The sequence below is a fragment of the Stenella coeruleoalba genome (assembly GCF_951394435.1).
Source record: "Stenella coeruleoalba genome assembly, chromosome: 9".
Classification (NCBI taxonomy): domain Eukaryota; kingdom Metazoa; phylum Chordata; class Mammalia; order Artiodactyla; family Delphinidae; genus Stenella; species Stenella coeruleoalba.
The window spans coordinates 48,743,799-48,763,368 of NC_137155.1; the positions used below are offsets into that span (position 1 = coordinate 48,743,799).

The following is a 19,570-nucleotide window of genomic DNA, read 5'->3' on the forward strand; positions in this document are numbered from 1 at the left end:
GCTAAAGCAAAACCACACGCAAGTGGCAATCTATATTGTATAAGTTTGGGCAACACAGCAAAGAAAGCTAGGGCAAGAAAATATCACATTCTTTTATCATTCTTGGGGTTTTTGTTTGTTTGGGGTTTTTTTTTTCACTATTGTGGGACCAGACATGAACTGTTCAACATCACATCAGATCATTAGAATCGTTACAATCACTGATTTTTAAGATAGTTTTGGCTGGATTAAAGGCAACTAATTAAATATCATTAGAATGCATAAAGGCCACTACTGGAAAGATTTTCAGGTCTGGAAATGAGGAATAAATGAGAACTATGATGAATTAATACAGGGGGACAGGAGCAATTTGTAGGGTCTTCACACTACGTGACAGCAACCAGAATTGTTGGCCTCAGGAGATCTGGGGAACTTTTTCAGAAAGGATACATCAGGGCTACATTTTTCCCTTTGTGTTCCACTGGGAGAAACAAATATCCTTACCCTCGTGATACTGAAGAACAAAAATAATTTCCCGTCATACCGTAAAATCTGATTCTTCCACAGGGTAACTGGAACTCAGAGGGTCAGCTGCCCACCTGCTTTGATCCAAAACTGGCCTTTGGATACATGTGGATATCATGGTTCCTGGAGGAGGGAAAGATGTTGGAAAAGAAATGATAGAAATGCTGTCATCATGGATCTCCAACCCTTCTCATTCATTCCTGCATTCATTGTCATTGATGCAACAGATGTTTCATACACCTTTCATTCGGCTATCCAACAAGTCATCATGACAGAGTTCTTTGTGTCAAACCTGCCAAGTGAACCCATACCCTTAAACCATAACCACTGATATCTTTGGGGCGGAAGCACACACACGTGGGGTTGGAGGTGGTAGCTGCGTGTGACCTTTTCTCCACATTAGTGCTGGGTGGGACAGCTAAGTTATAAGAAGTATTCTCAGAACAAGATCTCTGCATAAAGGCTTAGCAAGGACTCATTTTCTTGATGATAAGGTCTAAAGTAGTAATTCTTTCATTGGCTAGGTTACAGTTCAACATCTTATGGTTGGAGTTAACACTTAGAGTTTAAAATAAGGTTATTCATGAGGAGGATGGATCAGAAGACATATTTAGAAAAGCATATTTAGAAAGCTCAGAAAGAAATGGTCATTTGTTATTTTGAGAGTGGAAACAGGTGCCTCGCTCCTAACTTAAGCTTAGGAAAATTAATTTTACTGAACCAATCCATAGATAATTTGTATGAGGTGGGGAGGGAGGTTGGGGAATTAGCTGGAAGCATAAAGAAAAAGGATAATAATACGTGCGTGTGAAGACTAAGAAAAAAACCACATTTGAAAATTTAAAACAGTATTTCTAATGGTTTTTGTTCTTCTGGACATAGAATTAACATGTTTAATATCTGTGAAAAATAAGCACTGAAGGAGGGAAAACACGGCCATTGAAACTAAGCTAACTTAGGTCAGGAAGAGATTCTAATATCATATCTTCCTTCATTTGGATTAGCAAACACCTCTGAAAGATTTCAGAGATTTTCCATTATCTTCAGCATTGACCAGCCAGTCTCTTAGGTCACTGATCTATGTCCATTTTCCATTCACAGACATCCAATGCATTCTACCTAGAAACCCTTCCACTGACACTCAAAACCGTCTCACTCTTCACCGATTGACCAGCAATGCCACTGCATGTCACTGCAGTCTCCTTTACTTGAGAGACTTAATATCTCATTTTAATTTGGAGAAATCATCTCCAAATAAAATCTCAGAGTGTTACTGGTGAAGTGCTAAGTACATATTCAATAAAAACCAACGGAGATGTCTCTAATGAAAAAAAAAAAACATTTAGAATAGGTCAGGACATCTGTTTCCATCCAACCCTGCCAGACTGGCTAATCAAAACTAGGACACTGGTCTCTCAGGCTGAAACAGACATCCACCTGCAAGCCCTCGAAATCTTCACCCAGCAGGATAGGTGGTTAATTCTCAGGGCAGCAAGCATTTCTCTGGATATAGCACTTCTCCACTGCACGCAGCATTATAGCTTCTGTATGCTGTCGTCACAAGGGGAATATTGTGAGGCTTAATATGAAGTTACAGAGAACTTATGAAGAACATCCCACAAATGGAGATGATTTGAGAAGAAAACAAGAACACCAATCATTGAAACACCATAGTCAATATAAACCTATGGACATTAGCTTACCTCTTCTTATAACAACCAAACCTGATTTTACCCCCATTTTAGGGATGAGAAAACTAAGTGGAAGCCAAGTCGAATAACATGCCCACCACAGTCACACAGCTAGTAAGTGGCTGAGCTAGGGTTGAATCAAGAGTGCCCAATGCCTCTGGCTTTTTAAATTGCCACCTTGCGGGACTGGCAAAAGCTCTTATTCAGTACTTTTTGTTTCCTACTAAGAGTGTTGCCACATTTTGTAGGATGCCCTTCCCTGGTGGAGATGCAAACAGGGCTAACCAGATTGGTTTAGATCCTGGCCGCAGTGCACCAGAGGGGCCCCAAGAGCACTTGTACCTGGAATAGTAGGTGCAATGAGGCCTAGGTGAACTACAGAGTCAGGAGGATAGTACTCCAAGCCACAGAAGCTGGTATCAAAGGGGCTTGGGAATAAGGAGGGTCAAAGTAGGCATCAGAGCCCAGGTCAAATGTGTCAAGTTCATTCTTGATTACTGTTTCTGGCTCAAGCAAATGAGTCAGAGCTGAGGAGACTGGCCAGATAGGGGTCATCTAACTGGAAGCAGAGATAAGAGACTTCACCCTGCAGCTGAGCTTTCACTCAGGTGCCTAGTGAAAGGGTGTGCAGGGCTGGGAGGCTGGTCCCACTGAAAGGGATAGAGGTGACTCATTTTTAAAAAACTAAGTCTGAAAACCAGGAATAATTTTCTACTGCAAAATGCTAAATAAGACCTGTCCTCAATGGTGGACATTCTATACCCAGAGTAAGACAGCTGTCAGTTCCTTCTCTTCATCCAGAGCCACATAAGCCAGTATTTTTTTTTTCCCAATAGGCTCGGTTGGAATCTTCAACAGCTTTTTGTAAATCAAAACAGGCTATAGCCACCATTACTCTATTAGTCAAGCAAAGATTTCCCCTGACATGTTGCTGCATGACTTGTAAAACCTAGTTAGTAGTTCTCAAAAAAAAGCATGGGCATTATTTAGAATGGCCCAAAGGGGAAATCAAAGCCAGTAAGATGAATCTGTAGGCTCATAATTCTACAAAGTGGCTATGAAAGTGTCTCTATCCAACACCTGGACAAAAGGAGTCCCAAAAGGAGACCAAAAAATGAAAATAGAGAGGGGGAATATTTGAAAAAATACTGTTTAAATCCTCCAGGATTAAAGAAAGATTAAAAGACCTCAAATAAGAAAAACTCAAAGATTGCCAAATGAATACCCCAAACTAAAATCTTATTAATATTGACAAGACTGGGGCAAGATCAACATGACAAGAGAGCAGCCTAAAGCTTTCTCTTTTAGGGGAAGAAACAGAGATCTGATAGCTAAGAAAGCAATATGGGTGAGTAAACATGAGTATGGGCCATAAAATGTGTGAAATATCTTAATATAAGATTAATTATAATAGAGTGGCCTTGGTCACCAATTAAAAACAGATAGTCCCATATTGGAGTGAAAAACTAAAGCCCCACAATGTACAGGCAACAAGAGACACACCTAAGACAAAAAGAAAATTAAATATTAAACATGGATGGGAAAGTTATGCTAGGGAAACATGAACCAAAAGAAATGTGAGATCCTCTCAATATCTGACTAACGGAATCCCCTGGCATTCCACAGTGGTTAGGACTGCACGCTTCCACTGCAGGGGTCACAGGTTCCATCCCTGATCAGGGAACTAAGATACCACATGCTGCACAGTGCGGCTCAAAAAAAAAAAAAAAAAAAACATCACAGAAGGTTAAAGAGCCTAATATGAAAGGAACTAAAATATAAATATTAAATGATAAATATATATATATGATGAAATAGAATTTAATAAGGCAAAAAAAGCATAAAGAACAGAAAGAAAATTATGTATTAGAAAAAGGGATAATTGAACAAGAAGATTATAACCATTATAAACTCATATGCACCTTAAAATACAGCTGCAAAATACACCAAACAACACTAAGACAACTTCAGGAAGAAATAGATGACTTATCAATTGTAGCTGAATATTTTAAATTCCTTGTTTCAGAATCTAATAGATCATGCAAATAAAATATTAGAAGTGTTATAAAATATCTGGAAAATACAATCACCAAACTCAAACTATTAAAGATATCAAACTATACGCTCAGCAAACAGGAAACATGCATTCTTTTTTGAGTACACACAGAATGCTTACAAAAACAGCCATATTTAAGACTACAAAGGAAACCTCTATTAATTCCAAAGGATTAACATCACTCAGAGGTCTCTGACCATAATGCAATAAAATTAAAAATTAATAACAAAATTGTAAGTTAAACAATCTGATGTTGAAACAATAAATATTTATGTACAATCTTGACTTTCAAAAGGATATTAAAGATTATAGAGAGTTCCCTGCTGGCCTAGTGGTTAGGATTCCGGGCTTTCACTTTCATGGCCCGGGTTCAGTCCCTGGTTGGGGAACTGAGATCCCACAAGCCATACGGTGTGGCCAAAATAAATAAATAAAGATTATAGAATGTTGACTGTCTTATATTAGTGTCATGTTAGTTTTTAACTATTAATGCTAATTAGATAAGGAAAGCATTACATCTCTAATTTTATGGGACATACCTAAAGCTGTTCCTTGAAGGATACTTAAACTTTAGATATATTTATTCTAGAAGAAACAGAAGGTGAGCAATGGAGTAAAAGCAAGCACACACAGACACACACACGCACACACACGAAGAAAAATGTTGTGTGAGAAATTACCTTGACAATGTTGGAAAAACTGGCTCACAACATGGAGGAAAATAAAACTGGATCTCTTACTAATCCTACATAAAAAGGTAGATTCCAGGGAGATCAAGAACTAATTGTGAAAGATGAATACATGCATTTACAAAAACAATGTACAAACAAATAGCTTGAGGGCAGAAAAGATTTCTTAAACAAATAACATAAACCAAAAAACCAAAAAAAAAAAACTTGTTTACATCAAAATAAAGACACCTGATCAATAAGGAATAGTGTCCCTTGTTAAACAGACAACTGTTAGAATGAAAGATACAACTAATAGTGAGTTAATGTCTAGAACATAGAAAGAACTCCAGTAAATCAATAAGAAAAATATTGACATGGGCTATGCAAAGGCAGGTTATAGAAGAAGTCATCCAAAAAGTTAAAAAGCATATGAAGATATCCACAGACTCTTTAGTTAGCAGAGAAGTAGTTACTAGAACAATGACACTCTTAGACACGGGAATAAGACTGTTTCCAGGGAGAACCATCAGGATCCACACCTCATCTCGTGAGAGGGGAACCTGAAAAGTGGGTGTTAGGTTTGTCTGATTCAAAAGTCTCACAGATAATATATATTTTAGGAGCAAGCAGGTACCCCTATTTGGGAGAAGGCAACCCTCTTCCAGTTCACTGGAAGACTAGAAAGAAGAAAATAATTCTGAAAGTTCAGAATGGAAGCAAAGACAAAGTTTAGAACTTAGTGACTAGAAAAACACACATAGAAAAGGTAACTCTTGATCTGATTTGTGTGATAGCCATGTGGTCAGGGAGGGTGAAACTGAAGCATTTAATCAGCAATGACAACAACCTAAAAACACACAAATCTACAAGTCAATTAATAACAAGAAATAACCTGCCTATCTCTGCCCTTAGTATATGTGTTAAAATAATTGAATCAAGGAAGACACTTCATGCATTTAAAAAGTGGGTAAGTGTCTCTACATTCCAGAACAGTGAATATGTTGATCTACTGATAAACCAATCACTACATCTACACTACCATCTAAGAGAATCTGTCTTCTATGTTTAGACCAGATGATCTCACTGTCTTTGCCACAGCACACTCTGTGAGAATGGCTGTCATCAAAAAGAACACAAATAACAAATGTTGGCAAGGATGTGGAGAAAAGGGAACCCTCCTACACTGTTGGTGGGAATGTAAATTGGTGCAGTCACTGTGGAAAACAGTATGGAGGTTTCTCAAACAACTAAAAATAGAACTACCATATGACCCAGCAATTCCACTCCTGGGTATATATCCAAAAAAAAAAAAAAACAAACCCCAAAACATGAATATGAAAAGATATATGCACCCCAATGTTCATAGCAGCACTATTTACAACTGTCAAGATATGGAAGCAACCTAAGTGTCCACGAACAGATGAATGGATAAAGATGTGGTATATATGTATACAATGGAATACTACTCAGCCGTAAAAAGGAATGAAATTTGGCCATTTGCAGCAACAAACTTGGAGGGCATAATGCTAAGTGAAATAAGTAAGACAAAGTCTTTCTGTCTGACATATGTGGAATATAAGTCACATATCACTTATATGTGGAATCTAAAAAAATACAACAAACTAGTGAATACAACAAAAAAGAAGCAGACTCACAGATATAGAGAACAAACTAGTGGTTACCAGTGGGAAGAGGGAAAAGGGGAGGGTCATTATAGGGGTTTAAGAAGTACAAACTATCAATATTAGGTATAAAATAAGCTATAAGGATATATTGTACAACACAAGGAATATAACCAATATTATATAATAACTATAAATGGAGTATAACCTTTAAAAATTGTGAATCACTATATTGTACACCTGTAACATATAATATTGTACAGCAACTATACTTCAATTAAAACTTTTAATTACAAAATAAAATAAAGAAACGCAGGCAGACACCTAAACTAAGCAGCCATTTTTAGCCATATATGCACTGATAAATAAGAAAGAAAATCAGGAGAATAGAGATGCTGAGAGAATGGAGACAGGGGACCATGATGAGAGAGAGTAAGACAGAGATGGAAAAAGTAGCCACCTGGTTACTTTCTATCTTCCAAGTGACCTGGCTGTTTTTCCAATTGGATTCTATAATACTGCCTTGTATTCTTACAATTAATCCCTCCTTTCCTTGAAATAGTTGCAGTAGATTTCTTTCCTGACATCGCAATGTGCCCTAAGATAATTGGCTTCTTAGAGCATATGTCTAAGCCCTGAAGAAAATCTTGCCAAGGCTCATTAAATGCATCAGACATACTCATACTCCCATAGGAATGAATACTAATGTCATAAAAAAATGTTCCCTGTCAGAAGGTTTTAGGTAAGAGGCTGAGGGTCATGGAAGCACTGGTGATTTTCATTTCTTCTTCCAAATGATGGTAGTAGCTTTCTCAGAGAAAGAAGGTAGAATGAGAAGAGTTCAATCTGAGGATATCCATGAAAAATAGAATTTGGTTTTCTGAATCTTATTATCAATGCATCAGTACACTGGGTCCCTACTGAGGGCCTGCCTGCCCATCCTAAAGGCTGAGAGGATTCTATTGGGCAGAAAACCTACTGGCAAAACCAAGAAATCTTTGAACTGAAAAATGAGGAAGAGAGGGATAATAGTGCCCAGATACAGCTCCAAAACTTTCTCCAGAGGACCCCAGGCTGACAGATAAAGCAAGACCATAAGAGAAGAAGAGGACACGTTTCCCATGTTTCATGGGAAATTATCTGGGAAGAAAGGAACAATTCTTATATCCTACAAGGATGTGAAGTGTAAGAGTAACAAAGTGAATCGAAATATTAACACAAATAGAGAAGTACTGTCACGTGGATGTTACAGAAAGTTGGAGAGACCAGAGCAATAGAAAGATGTGATGCCTCATATATATTTTTTAAAAAGCTCAACTACTGAAGCAGTGGAAGACCAGAATTGTATGTTGAGAATGTATGAAAAAATCACTGATCTGCCTGTAAAACCAATAATGGACCTGATGAGGAAGGGAAAAAAGAGCATCTAAAGAAATCAGCCTGGTATCCATGAAGCTCTCTGAGCAAGATGCTGCACATTTTGAAGAAATATGCACAGCTGGAATTCTTACTTCTGTTAATAGTTGATTAGATAATTCAGATTAAGTCTATCTCAGAAAACAGATAAAAATCTTGATAAAATATTAAAATTATCTGTTAAAAACATAAAAGTGAAAACAAGAAAGAAACAAAACACAAAATCAAAAGCAAAGAGAAAATAATAACCCAGAAAGATAAGAAGGCACTTGCACACTGAGGGCATTTGTCAACGTGCACCGCAATTCTGACATACAAAGAAGAAAGATTACTAATAATTAGGAAAAAACCCCTCCCCACAATGATCTGACATCCCCAAAAGGCTACACCATCAGGATTCAGGATGAGGGTGAATTAAAGTAACTCTTATGGAATTATATCCCATTCCACTCATCAGGATAAACTAGGGAATTTCAACTCCTGAACCTAGTTTAAGTTCTCCAGAAATATTTGAGTTCCTTACTTATGCACATGTGCCTGGCAAAAGCAATCTCAAGTGTTCTATTTTTAAAAAGTGTAAGTGCAAACTTTGTCAGTAGTCAAAAAAAAAAATTAAATATGCTGTACAGCACATAGTCAAAGATGACTAGGCACATAGGGACTAGACTTCATGAAGAGCTGGGAAAAAAATAGACTTGCCAAGACATTAGATGTTGAACTTGCTACGTAGATTATAAAACAACTTCGCTGACATCGTTTAAACGTATATAAAAGGTTGAAGATATCTGCAAGGAATAAAAATTATTAAAAGCGTACTCCTTAAAATTATAGTGCTGTATGTCAATTATATCTCAATAAAACTGGAAGAAAAATAAAGGTAAGCCTTTATCTCTACCTCTTAAAAAAGAATCAAATATAATTTCTATGATAAAAAAGATAATAATATCTGAGAGACAGTAGATGAGTTTGATAGATTAGGCATAGATATAGAGGATTCATGGACTGAAAGAAAAGTGAGAAGAAAATATCCAGAGTTCACACATAGACAGAAGAAACAGGTAGAAGAGAAGCTAAGCAATGTGAGAAGGTCTAATATATATTTAACCAGAGCTCCACCAAACAAAATGGAGAAAGAGAATGGGTTGCAAGTAATATCTCAAGAGATAATGGCTTAGAATTTTCCATCAACTTGAAACACATCAATCCAGACACAAGGAGCCCAACAAAGCCAAGAAGAGTAAATAAAAAGAAATTCGCACAGAGTCACATAGACTTAGCAACTTTCAAGTACATAATATAGTTGGTTAACTATAGCCACCATGCTGTACACTAAAATTTATTCATCTTATAGGTGGAAGTTTGTACCCTTTGACCAACATCTCCCCATTTCCTTCATCCCCCAGTCCCCAGCAATCACCATTCTACTGTTTCTATGAGTTTGACTTGTCAACTCTTTTTGCTCTAAAAAAGAAATGCAACTCAAATATCTCTAACAAACTATGCAAGTACAGATATCTGATGGGCAAGGATTTCTTCTTCTTCAAAATAGATATAGGGAACCCAGTGATAAAGCTTTCTATTGTAGCTATTATGACAGTCCCAATTATTATTTAATTATTCCCCAGGAACCTTCAAGTATACATGGATACTACAGAATGAAAAAAAAAAAAGAATCAATTTCCACATCTTCACTATTCTTTGGAGTAGAATCCTTTTAATGTATTGTTAGATTCAGTTTGTCAATATTTTGTTGAGGATTTTTTCATCTATATTCATCAAAGATATTGGTCTGTAATTTTCTTTTCTTACAGCATCCTTGTCTGATTTTGGTATCAGGGTAATGCTGGCCTTGTAAAATAGTTTGGAAGTGTTTCCTCCTCTTCTATTTTTGGAAGAGTTTGAGAAAGACTGGTATTAATTCTTCTTTAAATGTTTGGTAGAATTCACCAGTGAAGCCTTCTGGTCCTGGACTTTGTTTCCTTTTTGTTTGTTTGCTTTGTTTTGAAGGTTTTTGAAAGTGATTCAGTCTTCTTACTAGTAATTAGTCTATTCAGATTTTCTGTTTCTTGATTCAGTCTTGGTACATTGTATGTTTCTAGCAATTTATCCATTTTTCCCAGGTTGTCCAATTTGTTGGCATATAATTGTTCATACTAGTCTCTTATGATCCTTTGTATTTCTGTAGTATCAATTGTAATAACTCCACTTTTATTTCTGATTCTGTTTAAATCCTCTCTCTTTTTTACTTAATGGGTCTACCAAAAGTTTTGTCAATTTCCTTTATCTTTTCAAAACAGCTCCTAGTTTCATTGATCTTTTCTATTGTCTTTTTAGTCTCTATCTCATTTAATTCTGCTCTGATCTTTGTTATTTCCTTCCTTTTACTAATTTTGGGCTCCATTTGTTCTTATTTTTCTAGCTCCATAAAGTGTAAAGTTAGGCTCCTTGAGATCTTTGTTTCTTGAGGCAGGCATTTATCACTATGAAATTCCCTCTTAGAACTGCTTTTGCTGCACCTCATAAGTTTTGGTATGCTGTATTTCCATTTTCATTTGTCTCAAAGTAATTTTTATTTCTCTTTTGATCCTTTGATCAGTAATATGTTCGTAATACATTGTTTAACCTCCATATATTTGTGAATTTTCTAGTTTTCTTTTTCTAATGGATTTCTATTTTCATACCATTGTGTTCAGAACAGATATTTGATATGATTTCAGTCTTCTTAAATTTATTAAGACTTGTTTTGTGGCCTAACATATGATCTATCCTGGGGAATGTTCCATGTGCACTGAGAAGAATGTGTCCTGTTGCTTTTGGATGGAATGGTCTGTATATGCCTGTTAAATCTATCTCTCATTTAAGTCCAATGTTTCCTTATTGATTTTCTGTCTGGATGGTCTATCCATCAGTTAAGTGAGGTATCAAAGTCCCACACTACTATTATATTGCTGTCTGTTTCTCCCTTGAGGTGTGTTAATATTTGCTTTACATATTTAGGTGCTCCTATTGATAAGTTTCTATTTTTCACTTTATCAAAAATATTTATAAGCACCAAAAGATGTTGGTAATAAAAATATTGAGCTGTTTGTGATTCAAAGAGATTGCAAGAGAAAAACCCAATCCTCATCCCCATTTTATTCATATCACATTTCCATTCAGCCCCTAATTTCTTGTCTCATGTCTCTCTATGACACTTTCAAAGGACAATAGTGTTTAGTCATTGTAACTGAAGCAGTAGGAGTTTGTTTTACAGAAAGTTTCTTCCTTAGAAAAATAAATAAGATCCACATTTTTAAAGTTTTGATATGAAGCCATTCATTGTGAGACTATATCATTTGTTAAAATAAATGCATTCTTCCTTCTGGGAGGCAATTTGGTTATCAGAATACTGGGCCTATTTTTGGCTGGAAAACCTCCATTCCAAATAAGATATAACACCTGTCAACAAAACGTCTCACCACAGGACTTCCTTTTGCCAGATCAGCACTACAGACTGCTCTAATAGATTGCTCTAGTATGTGGCTGCAATATGTCTTTTGCAGCAATTTCTTCAGCAGGAATGAACTTATACACAGCACACAGAAACCTTCTAAAGAGATATTTTGACTTCACCATTCAGCAACCATTCTCCGTTGTGGCCTTGCAATTGACAGAGATCATTTCTCAGTTTTGACAGGAAAACAAACTTTAGATAGGAGAACAAAAGTTAAAGTGAGTTTCCACTTCTGGATGTGGTAACAATTACTATGTCATCATATTAATTTCTCCTCTCTGTTATGGATACATTGGAAGATTTCCCAGTACTCTTGTAGGAAAGTGGGACCATGTGCTAATTCTGGCCAATGCCCTAAGAGTGGAAAATGACAATGTGTCACTTTCAGTTCAAGAGAGTTAAATGACAGTGTGCCTTCTCCATTGCTCTCTTCCTCTGCTGCAGCAACTCTAGAAGTAGCATGTTGAGATGGCAGCAACTTAATATGGTGGAACCTCTGACAACCTGGTGTCCCCACAGCACAGCCCCCACCTAGCCCACATCATCCCTGTAGCACATACAAGAAATAAAACTTTGTTAAGTCCAAGTTTTGGAGGCTTATTACCTACCTGGACTTATAACTGAGTTTTCTGAAGCAGCTTACCCCAGAGGGGAGAAGCAACAAGAGGGCCATTGTCTGATAGAAGGTCTCAGTTCTGTCCCTGACTAGTTATCTGACCTTGTCACTTCACCTCTCTGAACATCCCTTTCTGAATCTGTAAAACGAGGATCTTGGACTACATTCAATTCAACAAGTGTTTATTGAATATTTGATATTTGTAAGATGCCAGGCGCTGGGCTAGGTCTTATACACTGGGTCATCATAAACATTCTTTCCAGGTCTCTAATTTCACACCAGGAAATCTCAATCAGCTGGCCTTTACATCACCCAAACATGCTGAATAGGAATGAGGAATGGCACCAAGTCCACTTTCATTTAGACCACTATTATTATATAGAGATCTATATTATATAGTCCACTATTATTTAGATAATAATAAAGCCTGTATGTGAATGAACTGCCCTCTGTAGGGAAAAATCACAAGCACTTTCACTCCTTGTCATTTCCTTTAAACTCATTCTGTAAACTGGTTCTTCCCCACTGCTGGATGATGCTTTAGGAAAGTACCTTTTCATTCACAAGAATAATCACATTTAAGGAATTAAAATGTTCAGGACAGTGTAATAATCACAGTCCCTCGGTCCTGGAATCTGGCAGAGCAGATTACAGCAAAGGCATGGCAGGAGGTGTTGATCAGTATCTCTCCCCCACCATCACACTAGCTGATGTCTGTGAGTCCAGGGAGGGCAGAGTTTGGTGAAAAGAGGTTTTCATGGTAGGCACATCTGTGATCTGTCTTTATTGCCTCTGGATGTGTGGGGCCTACAGTTTTCTGGTTATTTCTAGTGCAGATTCCTCAGAGGTCCTACCCTGTATTGGAGGTTCCCTTTACTGGACCAGGGGGTTGAGGAAGGCTTGGAGGATTCATTCTCTTACTGGTTGACATTCTCTCAGCTTATGGACATTCTCCCATCATCCACTCCTTCTGGTAGGGTCAATTCTTCACCCCAGGCTGGTTCCCTTCCATATAGATCCATATTGGTTTCTGGAGAACACACACCACTAAAAGTGAAAGCACAGGGCTTCCCTGGTGGCGCAATGGTTGAGAGTCCGCCTGCCGATGCAGGGGACATGGGTTCGTGCCCTGGTCTGGGAAGATCCCACATGCCGCGGAGCGGCTGGGCCCGTGAGCCATGGCCACTGGGCCTGTGCATCCGGAGCCTGTGCTCCACAACAGGAGAGGCCACAACAGTGAGAGGCCTGCATACCGCAAAAAAAAAAAAAGTGAAAGCACAGAAACCTCTTTGCCTCCATCAGGCAGGGCAGCTTCAAGCAGTCACGCAATGATAGGTTTTTTGGTGAAGGTCAGACTTCAGTCTTCTTTCCTTAAGCTTCTTTAAGCATACCAAGTTTTCTTCTCTGAGTGGTTCTCCTTTCAGCATTTCTAATTTGGTTTTCATGGGGAGGAAACAACCATCTTCCTTCTGCCATTGGTGGGGGCAGGCAGGGGGAAGCTGGGGGTCTTGAATATTTACAACTCTCCAAATAAATCCTTTCTCCCAAGGTCTCTCTACCACAACTCTTTTATACTCTCAAAGTAAGTGATAGAAACTATCTTGTTGGAAAACTAATTTATAATCTCTTGGGACCTCCAGTGTGAGCTAACCTTGTGCTTTCGGATATTCTGTAGGGTTACTGGACACCTATCATATTGTTCTTGTCTCAAAACTGAGACATAAAGAGTGTTATTTTGACATTCAATTTATAATACTAACATATATGTACATGAATTTCACAAACTTATTTGGAGGCAGGCTGGTATAAAGAAAAGAACACACCTTCTAGTATTGGAGAGAATCTGGTTCAAATTTGACCTCTGCCACTTAGCAACTCTGTGTCATATTCCTCTTCTATTAAATGTAGATATCTAACTTCACAGCATTTCAAGAATTAAACCAGATGATAAGTAAATGTAATAACATTACTGACTCACTGTAGGGAGTCAACAAATCCACTTCCTTAATCCCTCCCAAGTTTCTGTGAGGTAGACGTTGTGACCATCAATCCCCAATGACATTAAGTCAGGAACTGAATGACAGAGGCCATTCTCCAACACAGGCCTTCTCACTTCGAGTATCACTCTTTTTTACCACATCAGTTTGCCTTTATGTAAGAAAGCTTGAGACTGTGATAGATGCTACAGAGAAACACCCTTCTCCATTGGCTATTTGTGGTCTGTAAAACATACTAGAGATGATGGAAGACGAATTCCTAAAGCCGCTCGGGTATTTCCTTGGTGGTTTAGATATGCATCATGCATCCTGACCGAGCCAATTTGTGTTCAGAATTTTGATTAGCTAGCAAATTCACAATAATTTGAAAATCAGTCAAGAGTCACTTCACAGCTCTGGGGACGACTGTTGACTATATTTATAGACTGGTGTGCATAGAGCACGATTATTTGTCAAGTTTCAAATGCCATCATTAAAGTGTATAAATTTTTGCACTTGGGATGTTCGAAGTCTTCACATTTGTAGGTGTCTTCATTCAACAAAGTAGCTAAGAAATTGGTCTCGTAGGCTTATTTATTTATACCATGCAAGTATTCATAGGTCTGCATTTTTAAGAAACAGATGGAGATGCTGGCAGACATCGTGAGTGCCCCTTGATTCTCCCCTGTAAGAAAGGACTGGCTGCCCAGATGTGCAGTTAGCTGGCAGCTGTTAATTCCAGGTCCCCCTCATCTTTTGGGCTGAGCACACACTCTTTTCTGGGTGGCCCCAGCCACTGACTAAGTGGTATTAAACTTCTTTACAGTGAAATCTAGAAACTAAAACATGCAAGAGAAGAACTCAGAGCTCACAATCTTACAGATCTTTACCATTTTTCCAATCTTTATGATTGCCTCACCCACACTTACTTCACTATTATTGTTCTAAAGCATTTAACTTAGTTTTCTTAAAAACAACAACTCTCCCTTTTCACACTCTTATTTAGCTTTATGTGATAGTTAAATTATGTAATTACAAAAGCAAGAGCAACTGGTATCAAATGGTTTTGGAGCAAACACTTGTTAAGCAGGTGTACTTGTCACAGTGCTGTTTAAACTCTACTGTGTTTACGAATCACCTGGGGATCACTGAAACACAGACTCCTATTCAGTAGGTCTGGGGTTGAGACCTAAAAATCTGCATTTCTACCAAGGTGATACCAGGTGATCACCCAGGTGATGCCAATGCTGTTGGTCCTCGACCACACCTTCTTGAGTAGCTTCTAGCCCTGAGCATTCAGCATTCCATGGGCATCTGCCAGAATGCTTTAGGGAGGGAAAGAGGAACATGGCTTCATCTGGAGATTTTTCTTCAGTAATGATAAATGAGGTTTTACTTTGGTCATACACTATGCTAAGTACTTTACATACACTATTTCTTCTAATCCCCTTAAACACCGTATCAAGGAAGATATTATTCCCACTTTATGGATCACAAAAGTAAGGCTCAGTCAGCTAACTTGCCGAGTGTCACACAACTAGTAGGTGGCAAAAGGCATTCCGACTAGGAGAAGGCAGCTATTCTTATTTCCAGTTAAGATTTTAGAAATCAACTAAATAGAAGGAAATGTACTAGTCTGAAGAGAAGACCAGTCCACCTCTCACCTTCTCTAGATCACAGTTCAAGGAATTTTCCCAAAAGGAACACAGAGCAAAAGAGAGAATGCACAAAGTGTTCAAATTCTGAGACTTCTGAACAGATGCTGGGGGAAGTAAACCCATGCCATACTTCATCTGCTGAAAGCAAAATTCTTATCCTTATTAATGGAAACATTTTTCGTGCTTGATATTCTTATTTATTCATTTATAATGGTTGTGGATTTCTGAGTGCTCATAAATCAACACATTATGTTAGCCCTAAAATGGATGCGATGTCAAAAATTACAGATGTAAGTAAACAGCCAAACCCAAACTGAGTTGTACTGAATCCTAAACATTTACAAAGTTGCTGATAATCCAGCCCTTTAAATATCTCCAAGAGATACCCCTCTCTACTAGTAAGGACCTAAAAAGGAGAGTCACATTTATATTTTATCTTAGTCTTTGAATCACTGTTTTACCACCTACAGGAGAATAAAAGCAACACAATAAACTAGGACGATGAGCTAAGAACACAGAATCCAGATGTTCTTAAATTGTTCTTCCTGAACAATAGTACAACTAAAAGCAATTTTCCATTCCACAAAAATTTTCTACTTTAGTTACATTAATTACTAGTTGACAGAATTTCACAGAATAAATTTAACTTCATAATGCACTCTCACAGGAAAACATTTTGCAGATGGTAATTTCAGTCTGTTAGGTATTTATGGCAAGTCTAAGCTTGGCGAATATCTGAGTGCTTACTAGGGGTTAAAGGGTGGTACTGCACCTCTTATCTGTTGAGAGAGATGGAGGGTCCTGCATGCTCCCTTCTGCAATAGCCAACCGAATCTCTTACTCACTTTCTTCAAAAACATGAAACCATCTGGGGGAAACAGAGAGGAAAAATAAAGTTTTGTATCTATTATTCTTAAAATTACAATTGACAAGTAACATTTTCACTTTCTTGAAAAACAAGGGTATCTTTCAACAAAAAACAATGACAGGTAAACCTGAGGTGAGGTGTAGCCTGCTTTAATGATCATGAATTTGGAGTCTGAATCCTATCTCTGTCACATGCCATGTCTTGATTAACACATCTGAAATGAAGCTCTTTCTGGCTTTATAATTCTAAGACCATATGAAGAATTTTCTTAGCAATGACGAAACTTCAAAAACTATAAATACAATGACTGCATTACACTTAACCTTCCAGAGGTTATGAATCAAAGAAAACAATCTACAATTATCCAAAAGAGTTACTAAAACACTCTTCCATGTTCTAGTACATATCTGTGAGACTAGATTTTCTTTACATACTTCAATCAAAAGCAATATATTTCAACAGACTGAAGGCAGAGGCAGATATAAGAATCCAGTTGCCTTCATTAAGCCAGTCACTAAAGAGATATGCAAACATGTAAAATAATGCCATCCTTCTCACTAAATGTTTTGTTTGGAAAATCACTCAAATTTGTACCTCAGCAAACCACACATTTTTGATCCTTTGGGTTGCTTGTGAGTGGTCCAAATGGCACATTTTAAAATCTAACATGTCAAGAGTCAATTGTATTTCTAAAAATTGTTCATAAGAGATCAGACAATAAATGTGACTGGATCTGCACATCTGCAAGAATGTTCCAAAGTCTGCAATTTTCTGCATACTCTGTAAGAAGAATTTTACCCCCAGGAGGTTCCACTTCCTAGGTGGGTAAGTTTCCAGCTAATCAGTGAACAGATTTCCCCCAAATAAAGTGTCACACCTTCCCCAAACCACTGACTTTTGACTCCTCACACTTTCATCCCGTTTTAATCTTAGAGGGAGAGAGCAAAGAAACTACAGTAAGACAAATTATGTTGCTTAAAAAGACCTCTAGGGCTTCCCTGGTGATGCAGTGGTTAAGAATCCGCCTGCCAATGCAGGGGACACGGGTTCGAGCCCTGGTCTGGGAAGATCCCACATGCTGCGGAGCAACTAAGCCCGTGCACCACAACTGAGCCTGCGCTCTAAAACCCGCAAGCCACAACTGAGCCCGCGTGCCACAACTACTGAAGCCCATGTGCCTAGAGCCCGAGCTCTGCAACAAGAGAAACCACCACAATGAGAAGCCCATGCACCGCAACGAAGAGTAGCCCCTGCTCGCCTCAACTAGAGAAAGCTGTGCGCAGCAATGAAGACCCAGTGCAGCCATAAATAAATTTATTTAAAAAAAAGACCTCTAATTTAACATTCCTTAGAGAGTTCCTTAAAGACTTCAATCAGTCAGAAATCCCTCTAAGATAATGATCAAAATACTAAGCTTTTTGTCCATATAGTCAACTTTTAGTTGTGACATGATATTGTAACTAAAGTCATAGATACCAGACAGATATAATTTCTCCCTCTAGGTAAGGGTAAGAATGCAATATATCTTGAGCATTTCCTAACAGATCCAGTAATCAATAAGGAAAAGAAATTGCATCAAGCCCAGAGTCTCTTATTAGTTGGTATATACTTCTGGTGAATGAAGTTATTTTCTGAAATCTCCTAAATTCCAAGGAGTATAAAAGGAGGATAACTGGGTTTTTATTGTCTACTGTGTCCCATACTTATCTGGACCAATTTATAGAGAATTAAGAGTACTAGTGTCTTTCTCCACTTTGATCACTTTATTTTTTTTAACATCTTTATTGGAGTATAATTGCTTTACAACGGTGTGTTAGTTTCTGCTGTATAACGAAGTGAATCAGCTATACATAAACACATATCCCCATATCTCCTCCCTCTTACCCTCCCTATCCCACCCCTCTAGGTGGACACAAAGCACCGACTTTGATCACTTTAAATCAGAGCAAGTACCTGAATGAAGTAGAAATAAACTTTCCCAGCTCCCCTGTTGACTACATGTGCTGCAAGCAATCACAACTGTTGAGCTCTTTGTCACACAGAAGTTTCAGGTTTACCATATCTCTTCACTTTCTGAAGTTACTGGAAAGAGTTGTTTGGCGTGAGGAGAGAAGGGGATGATATTAAAGATTGTAGGTCTGTCTGGAAACAATTTTAGATGTGTGAATTTTGCAGAGTTTCATGGCTCTACTGTCTTTATAATAGAGTTGGCTTTTGCTATGCATCAGCAGTGGTTCTGGATGGCCCTAAAGGAAATGCAGTCTTTTCAGGGGGTGGAGGATGAAGCGCTATTGCTGGGGCAACACATCGGGGTCTAATTATAGGGGATGATTTATTTCCTGGAACCCAGTGGAGGACTGAAAGGGAAATGTGATGGCCTCTGGTCTAGTACCAGCCAGTTTTTTAGCCTCTAAGAGGAAGTTACTCTCAAGCAGAAAATCAAAGGACTGTTTTCACAAATGACTTAGTAAGACTCAGAGCACAAGAAAAAAGGGTCCAGATCCAAAGTGAAGTTCAAAATAGGAAAAAGACAACCAACTCCACACAGACTACAATGTGGCCCCTGGGTAGACTGAGGACTGAAGGGGACACAGGATTGTTTCGTACCGTAGGGTTTTGTCATTTTAGCAATTGAAGGTGGTGACAGTTGGGCTGTTTCAGAAGACAACTGCCAGGAGGATCCCCCATGAGGACACGACCCAACTTAGGGCTGTCCCTAAGGCCAGGCTGATGGCCAGAAGACAAAGCGCCTGGCTCAGTGATGAGACAGCGCCTGGCAGAGGGTGTGGGTCACTCCTTGGGGACAACTGTGCCGGGCGCTGGTGCTTTACGGTTACACGCTAGAAGGCTACCAAATAGTGAGTCTTGGAAATTAACGTCAATTGTCTTCATATAACCACAAACTGATAGAAAGTAGATGCTTTCTGATTACACATACTTACCACATATTTGAGTTCACATTAAATGCCTCTGAATTGAAGTTACCAAACGTTTGATTT

At 38.2% G+C, this 19,570-nt stretch overlaps 1 long non-coding RNA gene across 1 annotated transcript; it reads right to left on the reverse strand.

Moving 5' to 3' along the window:
* Positions 1-279: 279 nt before the first annotated feature.
* Positions 280-18,660, reverse strand: LOC307191547. Its single transcript, XR_013829797.1, has 3 exons — positions 18,525-18,660; positions 16,476-16,571; positions 280-627 (listed from the first exon to the last, which is right to left on the reverse strand). It is a non-coding gene; the product is annotated as an uncharacterized lncRNA (long non-coding RNA).
* Positions 18,661-19,570: the final 910 nt, after the last annotated feature.